Raw genomic sequence first — 19320 nt, 5'->3', positions numbered from 1 at the left:
AAATTTAATGGGCAAATCGGGCAGCGAGAGTCGCTGCCCAGGGCAGCGCACGGCCCTGCCCAGGGCAGCGATCGTCGCTGCCCAAGGGGCAACAACGGGCTGCCCTGCCCGGGCCCTCTTTTGGGGCGCGGGCTGCCCGGGATTGTCCTGGGCAGCGCGGAAAAATTAATTTTTTAATTAAAATTTTAATATTTTGAAATTCTAGTTTTTGATCCGATCGAAAATTATTTTTGATTGGTTCACGAGGCATCGGATCGAATTGTTCGAGTCCGAAAATTTTAAAATTGATTTTTGGATAAATTTAAATTTTTTGGAAAATTTATAAATTTTATCCGTTAAATTAAATTTTATAAAATTAATTATTTTGGTACAATTGATGATAAAATATGATCTTATGGATGGATAAGATAAAACATGATTTTATCTTTTAAATTATGATGTCTTTGCATGTTTATCCAATTATTTAATTATTGAATTAATTATTGGATAAAGGATGATCGATTGCCATGACCAATGTTTTAGGTGTATGTTAGGTAATTTACATTTGTCTTATTGTTGTTGGATTTTATTAATGGGCTTGGTTTATAGCCCAATATGATTGTCATTTGTAATAAAAAGTGGGTCTGGTTTATGGCCCGTTTCCACCCCTAAAAATGTATCCCATATTTGTCATCGAAATTTATTGTAAATTTATGAGACTTAGTGGGAGATAAAGATTTGAAAACAAGGTGGGCCCAGCAGACAATGAAGACCGAAGAAATGTAAATTGAAAGCTCAATGTAATAGGATTGCATTGCATACTTGCATATCACCTAGGATTGGACTTAGACTCGTGATTGGCAACCACGGGTCGATTAGTTAATGGGATTGATCATCCTTAAATAATGTATGATATTATTGATGTATGCATGTTTAGACTAAATTGTATGAATCCCGCAAGCATACATAAATTGCATGATGAGACAAATTTTCAAAATTAAAATCTCTCATTTTAAATATGATTTAAAATTGATATCAAGATTAATAAAAAGGGAATTTAAATATTGTTTAAATATTCCTACCTTCCATCAACGATCAATGTATGAGATGCTACCCGCGGGCACGGTCCGGCTCATATTATTGGGGGGGCCCGTTCGTCGGAAAGCTGTACATTGGATCGACACATGTTGTAAGTTGGGTGGAACTCCCATGGGATTGGCTCATATTATTGGGGATCCACATGGCGACCGTCCATCACAACTTAATATTGATGGGTTATCTTGACATGTCACAATAAACGGCGTCATATTATTGGGCCCTTATTGGACATGAAGTAAAAACATGGGGATTGCTTTGGAAGCAATTGGGCTCTACCTTTTGAAAATTATGGTTGGCTGATATTATTCGGGACTATAGTTTGTCAATTGGACTCCATGTTCCCACTAAGGAAACAAGTTTCCCGTTTTCACTAGAGGGTAGTGAAATCGTTAAAATAGTGGGAGTGAAATTCATAAAATTAAATCTCGCCATATTTTATGTCTTAGTAAATTAATTAAACAATCATCGATTATTGTCTGTTTCATCTCAGTATATCATTATGATGAATCTTCGTAATCCACATGTTTCAATTCTCGAACAAAACAAACTTTCTGGCGCAAACTATACGGAATGGTTCCATATGTTAAGATTGTCCTGAGTTCGGAAACGATTTTCTAAGTGTTAGAAAAGGCTCCTCCGAAAATTAGCCCTAGCTGATGTAACTTCGAAAAGGTTGGCCGAACTAGAGAAATGGTAGGATCATGATCTCAAGGCCAAATGTTACATACAAATATGGAAAAGTCTAAATAAGTTTGCCATCACTGCAAGAAACCCGGTTACTGGAAGCGCAACTGCAAAGAATGTATATCGAGTAGTTACGAACTACAAAGGATATATTTTATAAAGGTTTTACTTAATACTATTTCTTGGGTATTGGATACCAGATGTAGATCTCACATTTGCAATGAGTTGCAGATGATGACAAGAAGTAATAGGCTAAGGATGGGTGAGACCCAGTTAAGGCTCGGGAATGGTTCCAGAGTTGAATCCAAAGCTATGGGAAACATTTTTTTAATTTTGCAAAAAAATTTTAAGCTATATTTTGAGAGAGATGTTTTTATTTGTGCCAAGATTTCATTAAAACATTATTTCTGTTTCTATGCTTGATAGAGATGGTTTTTTCTTGTAATTTTGCGAATGAGATTTGCAATATTTACAAGAATGAATGTTTGATTTGAAATGGACAATTTAAAATGATCTATATAACTTAAAATTAAAATACGTTCCAGTTGATTATGTTGATAAACCGGTAACAACAAACAAAAGGAAAATCGATAGTCAGAACACGGCAAACCTTTGGCATGCTAGGCTAGGTCATATTTCCTCAAGGAGGATGAACAAGCTAGTGGGAGAGGGCATGTTTGATATGTCTGATATAAACTCTCTACCTACTTGTGAGTCCTGCCTAAAAGGAAAAATGACTAAATCTCCTTTCAAAGAAAAGCCTGAGCGTAGTCAAAATCTATTGGATTTGATCCATACAGATGTTTGCGGACCATTTAGTATCGGTACTAAATTTGGTCACACCTACTTCATTACCTTTACTGATGATTATTCTAGGTATGGGTATTTATATTTAATGAAATATAAGTCTGAATCATTTGAAAAGTTCAAAGAATTCAAGGCTGAAGTAGAAAACAAACAAGGTAGAAGTATTAAAGCACTTCGATCGGATCGAGGTGAAGAATACTTAAGTACCGAGTTTTTGAGCTATCTAAAAGAGAATGAGATTCTCTCTCAGTGAACTCTTCCTATGACACCTCAGCTAAATAGTGTCTCGAAGCATCGCAATCGAACTTTGTTGGACATGGTTCGATCTATGATGAGCTTCACTGAGCTCCCTCCGTTTTGGGGCTATGCACTTGAAATGGCGGTGTTGTTGTTGAACAATGTTCACACCAAAGCAGTGAATAAAACTCCATACGAGTTATGAAATGGCAAAGCTCCCAAGTATTCGTACTTGAGAATTTGGAGATGTCCTGCTTACGTGAAGCAGACAGTGGGAGATAAGTTGGATAGTCGATCCACCTTATGTTATTTTGTAGGATATCCGAAGAATTCAATCGGATATTATTTCTATCATCCTACTGAAACAAAAGTGTTTGTTTCGAGGAATGCCACCTTCATGGAGAAGGAGTTTTTATTAGATAAGAAAGACAAGATGATGGAACTCGAAGAAATTCGAGAAGAACCTGAGATACAAAATAACGATCCCACACCTCAAGAACCTTCAGTGGACACGCCTACATCTAGGAGATCCGAGAGGACTTCTAGACCTCCTATTCGATATGGTCTTCTTCTTGAATGGGATCAAAGTGAACCCGACATTGGATGTGATCCAAGAAACTTCAAGGAAGCAATTTCTGATGCGGATTCGAATTTATGGCTTGACGCTATGCAGTCGGAAATAGACTCGATGCATACAAACCAAGTTTTGTCTTTAGCAGATCCTCTTGATGGAATTGTTCCAATAGGATGTAAATGGATCTACAAGAGAAAACTTGGGCCTGATGGCAAGGTACTAACCTACAAGACATAATTGGTAGCAAAAGGTTATACTCAAAGACAAGGAGTTGACTATGATGAAACCTTTTCACCAGTCGCAATGTTCAAGTCCATAAGAATCCTTATTGCCATAGCAGCATGGTATGACTATGAGATATGACAAATGGATGTGAAGACTGCATTTCTTAATGGAAACATTAAGGAAGAAATCTATATGATGCAGCCCGAGAGATTCACATCCATGGGAAGCGAGCATAAGGTATGCAAGCTTCAGAGATCAATTTATGGTCTCAAACAAGCATCAAGAAGTTGGAACCAGAAATTTGATGAAACAATAAAGGACTTTGGTTTCATCAAAAACCCTTAGGAACCGTGCGTGTACAAGAAAGTAGTTAAGGATGCGGTGATGTTCTTAGTGCTTTATGTTGATGACATCCTACTCATTGAGAATGACGTAGGGATGTTGCAGTCAACAAAGATATGGTTATCAGGTAGATTCTCGATGAAGGATTTGGGTGAGGCATCCTATATTCTAGGGATACAGATCTATAGAGATAGATCTAAGAGAATGATAGGACTCACTCAAGCAACCTACATCGACACCATATTGAAAAGGTTTTCTATGGATGAGTCCAAGAGAGGACATCTACCTATGTGTCATGGAGTTTCTCTATCCAAGTTTATGTGTCCCAAGACTGACGAAGAGATAGAGAAAATGACACACATACCATATGCGTCAGCCATATGTAGTATTATGTATGGGATGATATCTAACAGACCGGATGTGGCCTATGCTATGAGCGTCACGAGCAGATATCAAGCCAATCCCAGTCAAATGCATTGGAAAGCCGTGAAGGATATTCTTAAGTACTTGCGAAGGACTAAGAATTTATTCATGGTTTATGGAGGGAGAGAATTGAAGTTGGAAGGCTATACTGACTCTTGCTTTCAATGTGACGTGGATGACTCAAAGTCAACCCCTGGATTTGTATTCGTGCTCAATAGCGGTGCTGTCTCTTGGAAAAGTTCCAAGTAGGACACCACAGCGGATTTCACCACTGAGGCAGAATACATTGCAGCATCAGCTGCGGCTAAAGAGGCGGTTTGGATAAGGAAATTCATCCAAGAGTTGGGTCTAATTCCTGAAGCTGTTGGTCCAGTCCCAGTGTACTGTGACAATACGGGTGCCGTTGCTCAGGAAAAGGAACCAAGGTCTCATCAGAAGTCCAAACACGTACTAAGGAAATACCACATCATCCGGGAGATCATGGAAAGAGGAGACATCACTGTCGAAAGAGTGGCCTCTACAGACAATATCGTTGATCCACTTACTAAGCCCTTGCCAGAACCATTGTTTGACAAACATCGTGAAGCAATGGGATTACGTAGTATGACTAGTTGGCTTTAGGGCAAGTGGGAGATTGAAAGAGTGGGTGCCCGGTTAGCCAACTTGTGGCTAAAGGGCTTTTATGACTCTATGTATAAAAAATCTTTGTTTAATATAATTTATATTCATTAATGGCATTTTCTTTATCTTTCTTCATATTGTTATATTGTGATATACTATTGCTGTTTTGATAAAGACCTTGAATATACTATAGTGTAAGTAAGATGAGATAGTGAATAAAGAGAGATCACTATTATGAAACACATCTTATAGTCACTGTATATTCTAAACAGTTCCTAGTCAATTGAGCCGTCCGCAAATAAGGATAAGGATCGCTCTTGATTGAGACTAGCATTTGTGATGCCAAGTACCACGTTTCATTGGTAATGAACATGGAGATGTTCAAAGCATGCAAATGAATATTCATATGATGAATGATCGAACTACCCTATTCGGACTTTTCAAGTGGTTATCACTTATCGAGTGGATAAAGTCCGCGGTTTTGGTTGTACACCATTAGTCCTTATTACTTGAAACATCATTGAGACTTTATATGCTAGTACTGTACTTTAACTCGTTTACCGACTCTATTGGGGTCATCAGGTGTCGGGATTGGGTACAGTTACGACACATATAGGAGTCGATGCTTTGTTGTCAAGGATTCACCACATACTTGCGAGTGTGGATATCCTATGCGATCTGAGGAGATATTAGTGTGACAAATCTCTGGCCAGAGTACTCGATGTGATTTAGGTTACTTGGTTTCCTAGTAGCACATGCGATGTCACTATTTGATCTTCAAGATGCATTGCATAGTTATCGAATCTCGAACAACTCTCGATGTACCAATGGTTGTTGATTCGATCGGGATATTTGGATGAAGGGACTGTACTGTACGCTAACCAAAATCTACTGGTTCTTGCAGGCACTATCAGTGATACCTAGGGAATCATGGGGCGATGTTGCTAGACGCTCTTACCATGATTCGATGGGTAAGTCGGAAATTTTTTTTCCGAGTCACAAGAAGTTGTGAGCCCACGGCTAGCTGTATCCCTGAACCATTGAGGGTTACACAAGTAATGGATTAATAAAACCCCGTAGAGATAGTTAAATTTAAAGAGTTAAATTTAATGAAAGAGAAGTTGGACTTCTTAACTAAAGGGAGTGAGATTTCTTAAAATGACATAGGGATGGACATTTTTGGAAATCACTGAATTCGGATTCAGAAAAATTATCTTGACTCTAAAAGATGCAGAAATGGTTTCTGTGCACATTGGTGAAATCAGTTTATCAATCGGAGTCACGATGAATTTTATATTAATTTCTAGAACAACAGGCTTGCCTTGTTGGGCTTAAGTTATGGATTGTGGGCTTTAAGGAGTTAGAGTCATAATACAATTATAACTTAATCTAGTCTAGAAATTATCAATAAATAGGCAGCAGTGTTCAAAAATTCCATACAGTTCATTCTTGAATTTTCGAAAATACTGCATCAAATTATTCAAGAGGATTTTCGAAAATTCCTCTGTCCCTTTTGAGAAAATTTGGACTGTGATTTTTGTGAAAAATTGCAATCCGAATTAATAGATCAAATCTGTTTATTTCTACGTAAAACTTCTGATTGATTTCTAGTGCAGTCAATCAGAGGGTTTCTGTTTTTCGTTCGTGGACCTAATTTCGGTGATTGATCGTGACGCCATCGGTTCCCGGGATTTACAAAAAGAGCAGATTAAGTTCTGTTAGTGTCCATAATCTCGCTTCGAGATTTTAAGGTAAAATATTTAATTGTGATTATTTGTTTTACTTACACATATTTAATCGTAAAAGTTTTGATACCCTTGATATGGAATCGTTCCATATAATAAAATAAAATTTTTAAACTTCCGCTGCACCGGGTATCAATTCTTGATTGATTTGAACACGTTTTCCAACAGTTTCTTCATAATCAATTCCAAGCCTTTGAGAAAAACCTTGTGCAACAAGTCTAGCTTTATAACTAACTATTTCATTTTTTTCATTTCCCTTTCGAATAAAAACCCATTTGTATCCAACAGGTTTTACACCTTCAGGTGTGAGGACTATAGGTCCAAAAATATTACGTTTATTCAGCGAATCCAATTCAATCTAGATGGCATCTTTCCATTTTGCCCAATCATAACGAGTTTTACATTCACCAAAGGTCTTTGGTTCATGATCCTCGTTTTCATTTATGATGTCACATGCCACATTATAAGAAAATATCTCATCAATATCTTCTATATCTTTTCGGTTCCATATTTTTCCAGTATTAATATAATTGATAGAGATTTCACGATTCTCGTCAGTTTGTGGTTCTGACATAACATTTTCATCATCAGGTGTTTCATCTGGAACACCATTTTCTATTTTATGATCATCGTGTTTCTCTATGCCTTTTTTTTTCCGAGGATTTTTATCCTTGGAACCGACTGGCCTTCCACGCTTCAAGCGTTTTATGACATCATGAGTGTCTTCAATTTGTTTCTTTGGAATTTCAATTCGAGCAGGGGCATTTACAGCATGTAAATATGATTTTGTTACCCCTTTTGTGTCTGCAAATGCATCTGGCATTTGATTTGCAATTCTTTGCAAGTGCACAATTTGCTGTACATCTTTCTCACATTGTTTGGTCCTTGGATCCAAATGTAACAATGATGGTACATATCATGTGATTTATTTTTCGATGTGTTTCTTTTCTTCCCCTAACATTGGGAAGATTTCTTCATTAAAATGACAATCAGCAAAACATGCTGTAAACACATCGCCTGTCTGAGGCTCAAGATATCGAATGATTGATGGGCTATCATAACCGATAAAAATACCGATTTTTCTTTGAGGACCCATTTTTGATCGTTGAGGTGGTGCAATAGGCACATACACCATTCATCCAAAAATTCTCAGATGAGAAATATTTGGTTCTTTACCAAATGCAAGATGCAATGGGGAGAATTTATGATATGCATTTGGTCTAATGCGAATTATTGTCGCAGCATGTAAAATTGCATGTCCCCATATAGAAATAGGGAGTTTTGTTCTCATAATCATTGGTCTAGCAATCAGTTGTAGACGTTTAATCAATGATTCAGCTAATCCATTCTGTGTATGAACATGAGAAACATGATGTTCAACAGTAATTCCCATTGACATACAATAGTCATTGAAAGTTTGGGAAGTAAATTCTCCAGCATTATCAAGTCTTATTTTTTTGATTGTATAATCAGGAAATTGATTCCGCAATTTTATTATTTGAGCCATTAGTTTTGCAAATGCCACATTCCGAGTTGACAATAAGCATACATGTGACCATCTGCTGGAGGCATCGATCAATACCATAAAATATCAAAATGGTCCACATGGTGGATGAATTGACCCACAAATATCACCCTGAATACGTTCAAAAAATATGGGTGATTCTGTTTGGATTTTAGCTGGCAATGGTCTTATAATAAGTTTTCCAAGAGAACATGATTTACATTGAAACTTATTATTCTGAAAGATCTTCTGGTCTTTCAATGGATAACCATGCATATTTTCAATAATTCTTCGCATCATTATTGAACCAGGATGTCCCAATCGATCATGTCAATTGATTAATATTGAAGAACTATTAACCACCATATTTGATTCGATTGGCCTTATATGTGTATAATGCAATCCAGTAGGGAGCATTGATAATTTTTCAACCACATATTTCTTTCCTGATTTATATGTGGTAAGACACATATATTTCTGATTTCCATCAATTATTGTCTCAGTATCATATCCATGAGAATATATGTCATTAAAACTCAACAAATTTTTTTTCGATTGTGGTGAATATAAAACATCATTTATCAGAAATTTTGTACCATTTGGTAACAAAAATTGTGCTTTACCACAACCTTCAATCAAGTCTACAGGGCCTGATATTGTATTCACCATTGTTTTTGTTGGTTTTATTTTCAAGAAATATCTTTCATCTCGCAGAATAGTGTGCGTTGCACCACTATTCGATATGCAAATTTCCATGATATTATTTCCATGTTTGCTCATAGCATTTTCCATATCAAACTTCACAAAAATGCAATAAAAAAAAATTAAGTTCAATACAAATGCAAAATATAACATGCTTTATAATACAAGAATGCATGAAAAATACAAATTTGTTACAATCTAGTTCCACCAATCTTTAATCAATGTCTTCGAAATCATTCAAAAAATCTGCAGCATTGAAACTAGTTGAACCAATTAAATGGTCACTATTTTAAAAAAAATTGGTCTCTTTTCCTTTCCCCTTTGTCGATTCTTTATAGAGCTTACATAGGTGCTCAGGGGTTCGACAAATATGTGACCAATGTCCTGGAGTGCCACGTCTATAACAAACACTCTCAGTTCTTTTTGAGTGATTTTCATTTTCACTCGTATTTTCATGCTGCTTTTTTGGTGGGTGGTTCGTGACGTTATTTTGAGATGAGTTATTGAAGTAACTATCTCGATTATTTTCATATCCACGGCCGCGACCATGACCGCGATCATTTTTATGTCCACGTCCACGTCCACGCCCACGCCCACGTCCACGCCCACTTCCTCGACCTCGTCCACGACCAAAATCTGGTCTATGCCTTTGATTTTGATTTTCATTTTTCATTACGACATTTGCTTCAGAAAATGCCGTTGATCCAGTGGGTCGGGATTGATGATTTCTTATTAACAATTCGTTGTTCTTTTCCGCCACAAGAAGACATGCAATGAGTTCAGAATATCTCGTAAAACCACGCACTCTATACTGTTGCTGTAGAGTTATATTTGATGCGTGAAAAGTGGAAAATGTTTTCTCAAGCATTTCCATCTCTATGACTTCAAGTCCACAGAATTTTAATTGCGAGACTATTCGATACAACGCAGAATTATAATCACTGACTTTTTTAAAGTCTTGGAATCTCAACGTATTCCATTCATCACGGGCGGTCGGGAGTATCACTTTCCTTATATGCTCAAATCTTTCTTTCAACCATTTCCATAAAATCATTGGGTCTTTTTCTGTGAGATACTCACATTTCAATCCTTCATCAAGATGTCGCGTAAGAAAATCACTGCCTTTGCTTTATCTTGTGAGGTTGATATATTAATTTCTTTGATGGTATCACTTAGACCCAATGACTCAAGATGCATCTCAACATCAAGAGTCCATGGCATATAATTTTTTCCAGTGATATCGAGTGCAACGAATTCAAGCTTTGCCAAGTTTGACATGGTGGTACTAGAAAAATAACAATGCATTTTATTAGTTAATTTCCATTAATATGACAATACAAAATAATGAAAAAATGAAAATTACAAGTGCGTATACAAATAGATAAAAAGTATGTGGTGGAAAATTGCTGGTGAGTACAAGACTCGTGAGCATGATTATCATAATTGTTATGAAAAATAGCCTTATAAATGCCATCATCTCCATCTTCGAAAAATCGAGTAAAAATATTTTGAGAGAAATAGTGAATTTTGGTGTGATTGAAAGTAAGTTTGAGTGAACATATTTATAGGCCAAAAACTAGCCGTTTGTGACCGTTGAGGGTAAAGAAAAAATCGAGTATATGTTGAATAAAAATTCGTGATAATGATGCAATGCATATAATGATAATCATAATTAAATAATTATGTATATCATATCACATTATTATAAGGTCAGTGTCGTAGACAATCTTTTATATAATATTGTGAAATTATACCAATATAGTTAGTATAAAGACAGGTATAGTATATCATATCACATTATTATAAGATCGGTGTCATAGACAACCTTTTATATAATAACATGAAATTATACAAATATGATTATATTGTTTAAGAACCTTAGAGGCTTTTATAATTGTCGTATCCCTTACCGGGAGTATGAGATGCCGTCTTAACATCCTTCCAGGATTTATAACAAGTTTTGAAAAAAACTTATTTTTTTTTTCATAACATGATATTATATATTAATATATACACAATAAAAATATATAAACAGTAAAATAAAAATTCTTACTTGTTTAATATTTTTGAATTCTTCTTGTATTTTGGAGCTTCGGAAATTAAAGAAAACCTTCGAGCGATCGTGCTGATAACGTGTTGTGAAAAAGTAAAAATTTACGGTAAAAAGTAAATACTCCAAAACTCAAAATATATCAAACTCTACACTTTATAATATTTTTCTCTCAACTCAATTGTATTTTTCATCACAAATGAAGACCTATTTATAGATCCACATTTGAGATTAGTCCAAATATAAATACATCATCATCTACATTATCACACACTAATTTTCCACATTTTACAACTCTATATTCAATATTCAACATTCAATATTCAATATTCAACATAATAATAATAATAATAATAATAATAATAATAATAATAATAATAATAATAATAATAATAATAATAATATATTTTTCAACAGTTATTTCTATTGTTGTATACAAACTTAATCAATGCAATCTGATTTATGTCAAGCTGGCCAAAATCCATAGAACAAGTTCATAGCATATTCTCAACAATACAAGTAGCATGTTTTGACTGGTCACCATTCTCTGAATGCTAATCTATACTTGCAGTTTGAATAGTCCTTGAAACATGCTAGAAACTCCCCAAGAATCTGACATCATCTACTGCTAGTTTTCATATTGATGCATAGCCTAAATACAAATAACGTTTTTGTGGTGGTAAATTTAATTCTTTGTGTTGTGCCGAGCCACATTTTAGGGCACAAGATCAGAGAAAAATGCAGCGCAAGAGTGCCCCAAGGCGCTTTGATATGATTATAGACAGTTGGGTGATGATCACTGTGTGGGATAACGACAAGTAAGTTTATTTTATTTTTTTACTATGTTGTAGTTTTGTTATTATTCGAGTTTTTGACATCGATAAAAGTAATAGGATGTTGTTTTCAACTTTGAAAGGACATTTTCTTTCGTATCTCTAGTGATCAGTCTCGTATCAGTAGGTCTTCTTCATTATGTCAAGTCTTTTCGTTTCTTAGGGATGTCAATTTTTCCCGCGAGTTGGGTACTGCGGGAAAAACCCGAAACGGGTCTGGTTTAGAGGGGTGTTATCGGGTTCGGGAATTTTTTAAATCTCCGCAACGGATTGGGGCGGGTACGGGGATGTTACCCCCATCCCCAAACCCGCCCCGATAGACCCGATAATAATAATAAATTAATATTAATAATAATAATTTTAATTACATTTAAAATATAGACTTGCATTTCACGTGTATACTGAAAACCTAATACCCAAATCTCATTTTCTTTGGTAATATTAGTGTTTGTGCTATTATGTATGTTATTGGATTTTAATATCTGCAACAGTTGTACTTTCGCTACATGCATTGAGTTTTTAGTTTTAATGTAATATTAATGTTTTATTATAATTTATTTTTTTATTTATATTTTTAAAAATAAATTTAATATTTCAAGAACGGTGGGGACGGAGTCGGATTCGAGGATTTAATGCCCATGAGTTCGGGGATTCACCTCCATCCCCGCCCCATTTACATCTCCATAGTGGGGTTGGGGATGTGGATGGGATGGAGGTTCAATCCCCGTGGGTTCGGGGATTCCCCGAACCCATAGAACCGGGGATGAGGATGGAGATGAGGTAGGTTTTAATTTTGGGAACGAATATGGGGATGGAAAACCCATCCTCGCCCCGCCCCATTTCCATCTCTATCGTTTCTGTAAAGACAATGATGTTTGTCCGTTTTTGATGTTTTTTGTTGTATTCCTTGCACTCTTTGTCATACTCAAAGTTTGTAGATTTTGTGACAAAACGTTTGAGGAGTCAAATTTTATTTTCTATAAAATGGTCATCTTTGTCTTTACGATGTCCCTAAACATTGGATTGGGCGTGCTGAGCATATTTGCTGTTGAGAACTTAAAGGGCGCCAAGACGTTGTGGGGTCTTTTTACTCTTTTAATGAGCATTTCGAGCATGAAAGTTTACGTGATGGTTGAGAAAGACCGTTATGCTGGCTGACTCCATTTTCACTATTGTCTTGGGTCTTTTTGTCTCAAATATTAGCCGAAGTGGCATGTGATTTTCTTGGTAGCTATTAATTTTGTCCGAGGGCGGCGCTATCTGTACTGATGCTAAGATACAAAAATATCAAGAAAGCTTGATGCGACTACGTTAAACATCTACGAGAGATGTATTGGTAGCAATGAAGATCCAATATGTTGTCGCAAGTGGCAACGCGCAGAATCCAGCAGACAGGGCTGCATTTGACGAAGTTGGAGTTTTTGTGAGACCTCGGTTCTAAATATCTAATCTCGGATTAAACAACAATAGAGCATACAAGATCCAAGATTAAAAGCAAAGAAAGTTTTTTTTAAAGGTTCCCGCGCTCGGGCGGTAGAAAACTACCGCTCGGGCGCGGCCAAAATAGCAGCCCTGCTGTTTTGCTCAAAAGGGGGTGCGCTCGGTCTACTAAAAACTGCAGACCGGGCGCCCCCGGCATCAAAACAAAAAACCAGAAATTACTCACCAACTAAAACCAAAATCCATTCCAAACATAACAAGATTCATAATATATGCAACGACAACATTCAATCCACAATATTCGAATATTAGAAACTACAAACATCAACCAAGTTCCAGTTCTAAACATGCTCCAAAATATAAACTAGATTGACATGCTGATTCGACTTCTAAACCGAATCCCACTTCTATCTCTCACTCTTGATGATAGCCAAGTTTTCGCTGACTTGATCCTGCCCCACCTGTTGCCAAGTACACATACAAAACAAAGAAACAGCCGGATAACTCCGGTGAGAATGATATTCCCAATAAAAACAACATAACATGTAATAACAAGTAAAATACAACGACATTCTTTCAAGACAACAACATATTCAATGTCAAAACGAATGAAATACATGTCTTTAAAATCGGGATATCAACTCTGATAAACAAGGGATTGCTGCTATGCTTTTGGGATCCCAAGGATGAGATCACGTAACGACTCACCGACTCTCCCAATCGAGGTGGTGCCACGTATCTCATACCCCTAGACTTTGGTGAGACTATAAGGAGTATGCTGACGCTAGGTGAACTTCTACAACCCAAGCCACTCGCAGTATAGCCCCCAAAACGTCTAAACAAAAAAAGGCTGTTATGCCCGATGAAATCAAAGGTTTGGCTCAAGATGAATGCATAAGAAAACATAAAACATTTAAGCCATATAATAAAACTCAAACAACAAAATACATGCTTAACATTCTAGAACAAGTATTGATGCAAGTATGTGATTTTAAGTAAAAACTCAAGAACCAACTGTCTCGAGTATGCTATCCCACTAAACGATGACTGCTTGTACCTTTCGATACGAATAGCTCCAACTCTACAATAAAATGTTATATCAAAAACTATACAACCTAACAACAACAACAATGGCTCAAGGTAATCTCTTTACCGTTCTTCGTCCAACTCTTCGACAATCGACTGCTGCTAACTCTGGGCTCGACAACTTCAAACGAACCTGTACATAGGCAAAAAATGATCAACAACGACGAACAAACACATTTGCCAAAGTTCTATGATTCAAACGGTGCAAAATCTCAAAACTCAAACCGACGGCATAATGACTATAAAATGATCAAACCGAAAACGCAGGCAGCAGTACAACATTGCAAACAACTCAAATCAATGTTAACACAACAATAACAAATCAAATCCAACACATCTCAAAACTCACTTTTTCGAAAATGCTTCCAAAAATCATAACAATTCCGAACAACGCTCTAATTCAAAACCGACTGAGAATAAACGATAACTACTCGTTCAAGAACACCATACTCAAAACTCAATCGATTCTAACAGCATCCAAAAATATAAGTCTAACTAATCGAAGAAAAACTTACTATATAACTGTGACGCCCCGTTTTTATCTTAAATGAATTTATTTGAGTTAATCGGAGATTGCAGAGTTCTCGAGCCGGTTTGATTTTGATCAGGGTCCTTTTTGCAAAAATTGGATTTTTCAGGGACTAAAATGCAATTATCGGTTTTTATAGATATTTATAAGGCTTTTGGACCCATTCTCTTCTCCATCACCTCCATTGCATCGCCTCCCTCCATTGAAGTCGATTCATTGAGCTTTCAAGCTTTCTGATTTCAGTCCGAGCTCGATCCGGCCGTTGGAATTTATTTCTGAAGGCAGATTATCGATCACTGCAGTGAGAGCTCTGTTATATTGTAAGTTCTTCTACGATCGGATACATTCTAGTTTTTGGATGTTGTTAGAATCGTTCGAGATTCGAGTATGTTGTTCTAGACAGAGTTCTGATCGTTTATTATCTGTCGATTTTGAATTAGAGCGACGTTCGGATTTGTTATGATTTTTGGAAGCCATTTTCGAAAATGTGGATTTTTAGATTGATGGGTTTGCTTTGTTATTGTTGTTTTGGGCATTGATATGAGTTGATATTGGTATTGAACTGCTGTCTGCATTTCCGGTTTGTTCAGTTTATAGCCGTTATGCTGTCGGTTTGAGTTTTGGGTTTTCGAATCGTTTTTGTATTGATTGAAGTCTTGGTGTGTGAGTGATCGTGGTTGTTGATCAACTCTTGAATTCTTACAGATTCGTTGGAGTTTGTCGAGCCCTGTGTTAGCAGCATTGTTCGTCGAGAGTTGGACGAAGAACGGTATAAAGAGTTTTCCTTGAACCGTTGCCTTGTTGTTGTTAGATTGTGTAGTTGTTTATACAATCTCTTTTGTAGCTTATCCAGAGTTGAAGCTACTGCATTGCAAGGTAAAAGCAGTCATCGTAGCGGGATAGCATACTCGGGACTGTTGGTTCTCGAGTTTCCCTTTTTAAATCACATATTGCATTGATACTTGTTCTAGCACGTGGAACTTGTAATTGTTGATTGATTGAGTTTTTGTTATGTGGCTTATGTTTATGTTTCTGTTATGCATTCATCTTGAGCCTACTTTGATTTCAGCGGGCAGAACCGCCCTTTTTGTTAGACGTTTGGGAACTATGATTGAGTGGCCTAGGTTGTAGTATTTCGCCTAGTGCTAGCATACTCATTATGGTTGCTCAAAGTCTAGAGGAGTGGGATACGTGGCACCACCTCGATTGGGAGAGTCGGTGAGTCGTTACGTGATCTCATCCTCGGGATCCCAAAAGCAGAGCAATACTCCCGTGTTTATCAGAATCGATATCCTGGTTTTAAAGACATGCATATCATTAACTTCGACTTGAATATGTGGTTTGATAGCATGTTGTATATTCATTACTTGATATGTTGCTTTTACTGGGATTATCATTCTCACCGGTTATCCGGCTGTTGCTTTGTTTTGTATGTGTACTTGGCAACAGGTGGGGCAGGAACAAGTCAGAAGAGGCATGGTTAGCTTCGAGGGCAAGTAGTAGAAGTGAGACTCGGTTTAGAAGTCGAATTAGCATGTTTATCTAGTTTAAGATTGAAGCATGTTAGAACTCGAACTTGATATGTTTTGTTATTCGAATTAGTTTTTATTCGGATTGTAATCTGAAATCGAAGTATGTTGTTGTTGTATCGATTTAGACTTCTGGTTGTTTTTAGGCCTTCTGAAAGCATGACTTGTTATGGCATGTTTCCCTACACCCTGTTATTGCATTTTTATTTGAAGGCATGTCGGACCAAGCGCGGAATCCTTTCTTTTTTTTTTTTTTTCTGCAGCCTGAGCATTTTCTGCCCAGGCCTTCCGCGCGCGCGGGCGAGGCATTCCTCGCGCGCGCGCGAGGCCTCCGTTGGGCCTCGGAATCGTTTGCCCGCGCGCGCGCGAGCTTGGTTCCTCGCGCGGGCGCGCGGCGTTTTTTTTTAAAAAAAAAAAAAAAAAAAACTTTGACTTGTTTTACTCTTGGATTCTTGTTCGCTTAATTGTTGTTTAATCCGAGATTAGTGGTTTAGAATCGAGGTCTCACATTAAGTGGTATCAAAGCGTTAAGATTCTTGGTCGAACTAGAGTGAGCGGGGTAGATCGAGTCTATGTGTAATGACTCCTCGCATGTGTTTGAATTATTTAATTGTGTACTTAATTTCATGCGAGCATGCTTTATTGTTTGAGCATTATTTGAATTACATGGTTGTGTGATTTAAATTAATAAAGCATGATCTACTTGAGATATAACTGTTTCTGTTCTCGACTGGTATTCGGTATTCCAAGCGGTTGTAAGGGCACTGATGGTAGCGATTGAGATATCTCGTGTGCTAACCTTTGATTATCAGATGGGTCCTCGTCGAGTGATAAACAGAAACACACCACCAGTTATCCCTGCGAATGAGCAAGCTAGCACTGAGGTTGATCAGTTGGATGCTTCAGCAACTCCTATGGAAACCTTGCTGAAGAGGTTTCAGTCGTTCAATCCGCCATTGTTGATGGGTTCAGAAAATCCAGTTGACTGTGAGAGTTGGTTGGATGATATGGATCAGTTGTTTGATTCCATTGACTACACAGATGACCGCCGAATCAGGTTAGTAATTCATCAGTTGCGTGGTGGTGCTAAGAGCTGGTGGATCATGACAAAGAAAGCATTTGAGAGTAGAGGTACAGAGGTTACTTGGACTCTTTTTAAATATGAGTTTTATAAGCGGTTTTTCCCTATCTCGTATCGTAAGGATAAGAGAGCAGAGTTTGCAAATCTGAGGCAAGGGAATCTGAACATTGAAGAGTACGTGGCTAAGTTCGATAGTCTGTTGCGTTTTGCACCACTAATTGCCGGAGATGAAGAAGCTAAGGCAGATCAGTTCATCAACGGGTTGAACCCCGATGTCTTCACGTTGGTTAACACCAACAGGCCTAGCAAATTTGCGGATGCCATGAATTACGCAAAGGGAGCAGAAGCAGGCTTGTGGAGGCAAAGAGGTAATCAGGGGGCACCTCAGCAGCAGAGGCAGTATCAGAACCAACCATCTCAGTACCAGAATCAGCCACCTCAACATCAGAACCAGCAGCAGAGGTATGAAGGTGGAAACAGTGGGGGAAACAGAAAGGATCAGTACAAGGCAAGAGGTAAACAGTTCAAGAGACAGGGGAACAGTTCGTCCAGTTCCAGTGGTTCGAAGCAATTCGGTTCAGGACCGAGTTCTGGGTCATCATCCTTGTACTGTAGCAAGTGTGGAGGAAGACACTCACCGGACAGTGTGTGGGAGTCTTCGGCAATTGTAACACATGTCAGCAACCGGGACACTTCTCTAAAGTGTGCCCTCAACGTAATAGAGATAGAGCTCAGAGTGGGAGTTCGTCTAGACCTGCAGCTCAGCCGGAGAGGCAGTCGTCTGCAGTGCACTCTTTCCAACCCCAGCAACAGCAGAACAGACAGGGAGGTAACTCTAGTGCAAATCAGCCTCCGAGACAGCAAGCACGAGTCTTTGCATTGACAAAGGATCAGGCTCAGGCAGCACCTGACGATGTCATAGCAGGTAACTGTTCGATTTTCGGTCATTCTGCTCATGTCTTGATAGATACAGGTGCTTCCCATTCCTTTATCTCTGAGAAATATGTGTTATTGCATGCTTTGCCAACTGAATTGTTGCCTACAGTAGTAGCTGTTACTTCACCTTTGGGTGGAGGAATTGTTTCTGTCCGACTAGTCAGGAACTGTGAATTTTGTTTCGAGGGAAATTTGTTAGAATTCGACTGTATTGTGCTTGGGTTGTCAGATTTTGATTGTATTGTCGGTATAGATGCTTTGACCAAGTACAGGGCAACAGTTGATTGTTTTCTGAAAGTTGTCAGGTTCAGACCTGAAATGGCAGACGAGTGGAAATTCTTTGGTAAGGGTTCTCGATCTAGAATTTCTTTGATTTCAGTGTTATCTATGACTCGTTTGTTACAGAGAGGTGCAGAAGGATTTTTGGTTTATGCGGTTGATGTACTGAAATCTAGCCCAGCTTTGGTTGACTTACCAGTGGTTAGAGATTTTGCTGATGTGTTTCCGGAAGATGTTCCTGGATTGCCACCCATTCGAGAGGTTGAATTCAGCATTGACTTAGTGCCAGGTACTCAACCTATTTCAAAAGCTCCTTATCGTATGGCACTTGTTGAATTGAGAGAGTTGAAGGAGCAGCTTGAGGATTTGATTGCCAAGGGATACATCAGACCTAGTGTATCGCCTTGGGGTGCTCCTGTTCTATTCGTTCGGAAGAAGGATGGTTCTATGCGGCTCTGTATCGACTACCGTCAATTGAATCAGGCTACAGTTAAGAACAAGTATCCTTTACCCCGAATAGATGACTTGTTCGATCAACTGCAGGGTTCTTCTGTCTACTCTAAGATTGATCTGAGGTCAGGCTACCATCAGCTGAGAGTGCGAGAGGAAGATATTC

Source organism: Henckelia pumila, chromosome 4 (assembly GCF_033568475.1).
Source record: "Henckelia pumila isolate YLH828 chromosome 4, ASM3356847v2, whole genome shotgun sequence".
Lineage (NCBI taxonomy): Eukaryota > Viridiplantae > Streptophyta > Magnoliopsida > Lamiales > Gesneriaceae > Henckelia > Henckelia pumila.
This window is presented reverse-complemented; position numbering follows the sequence as displayed.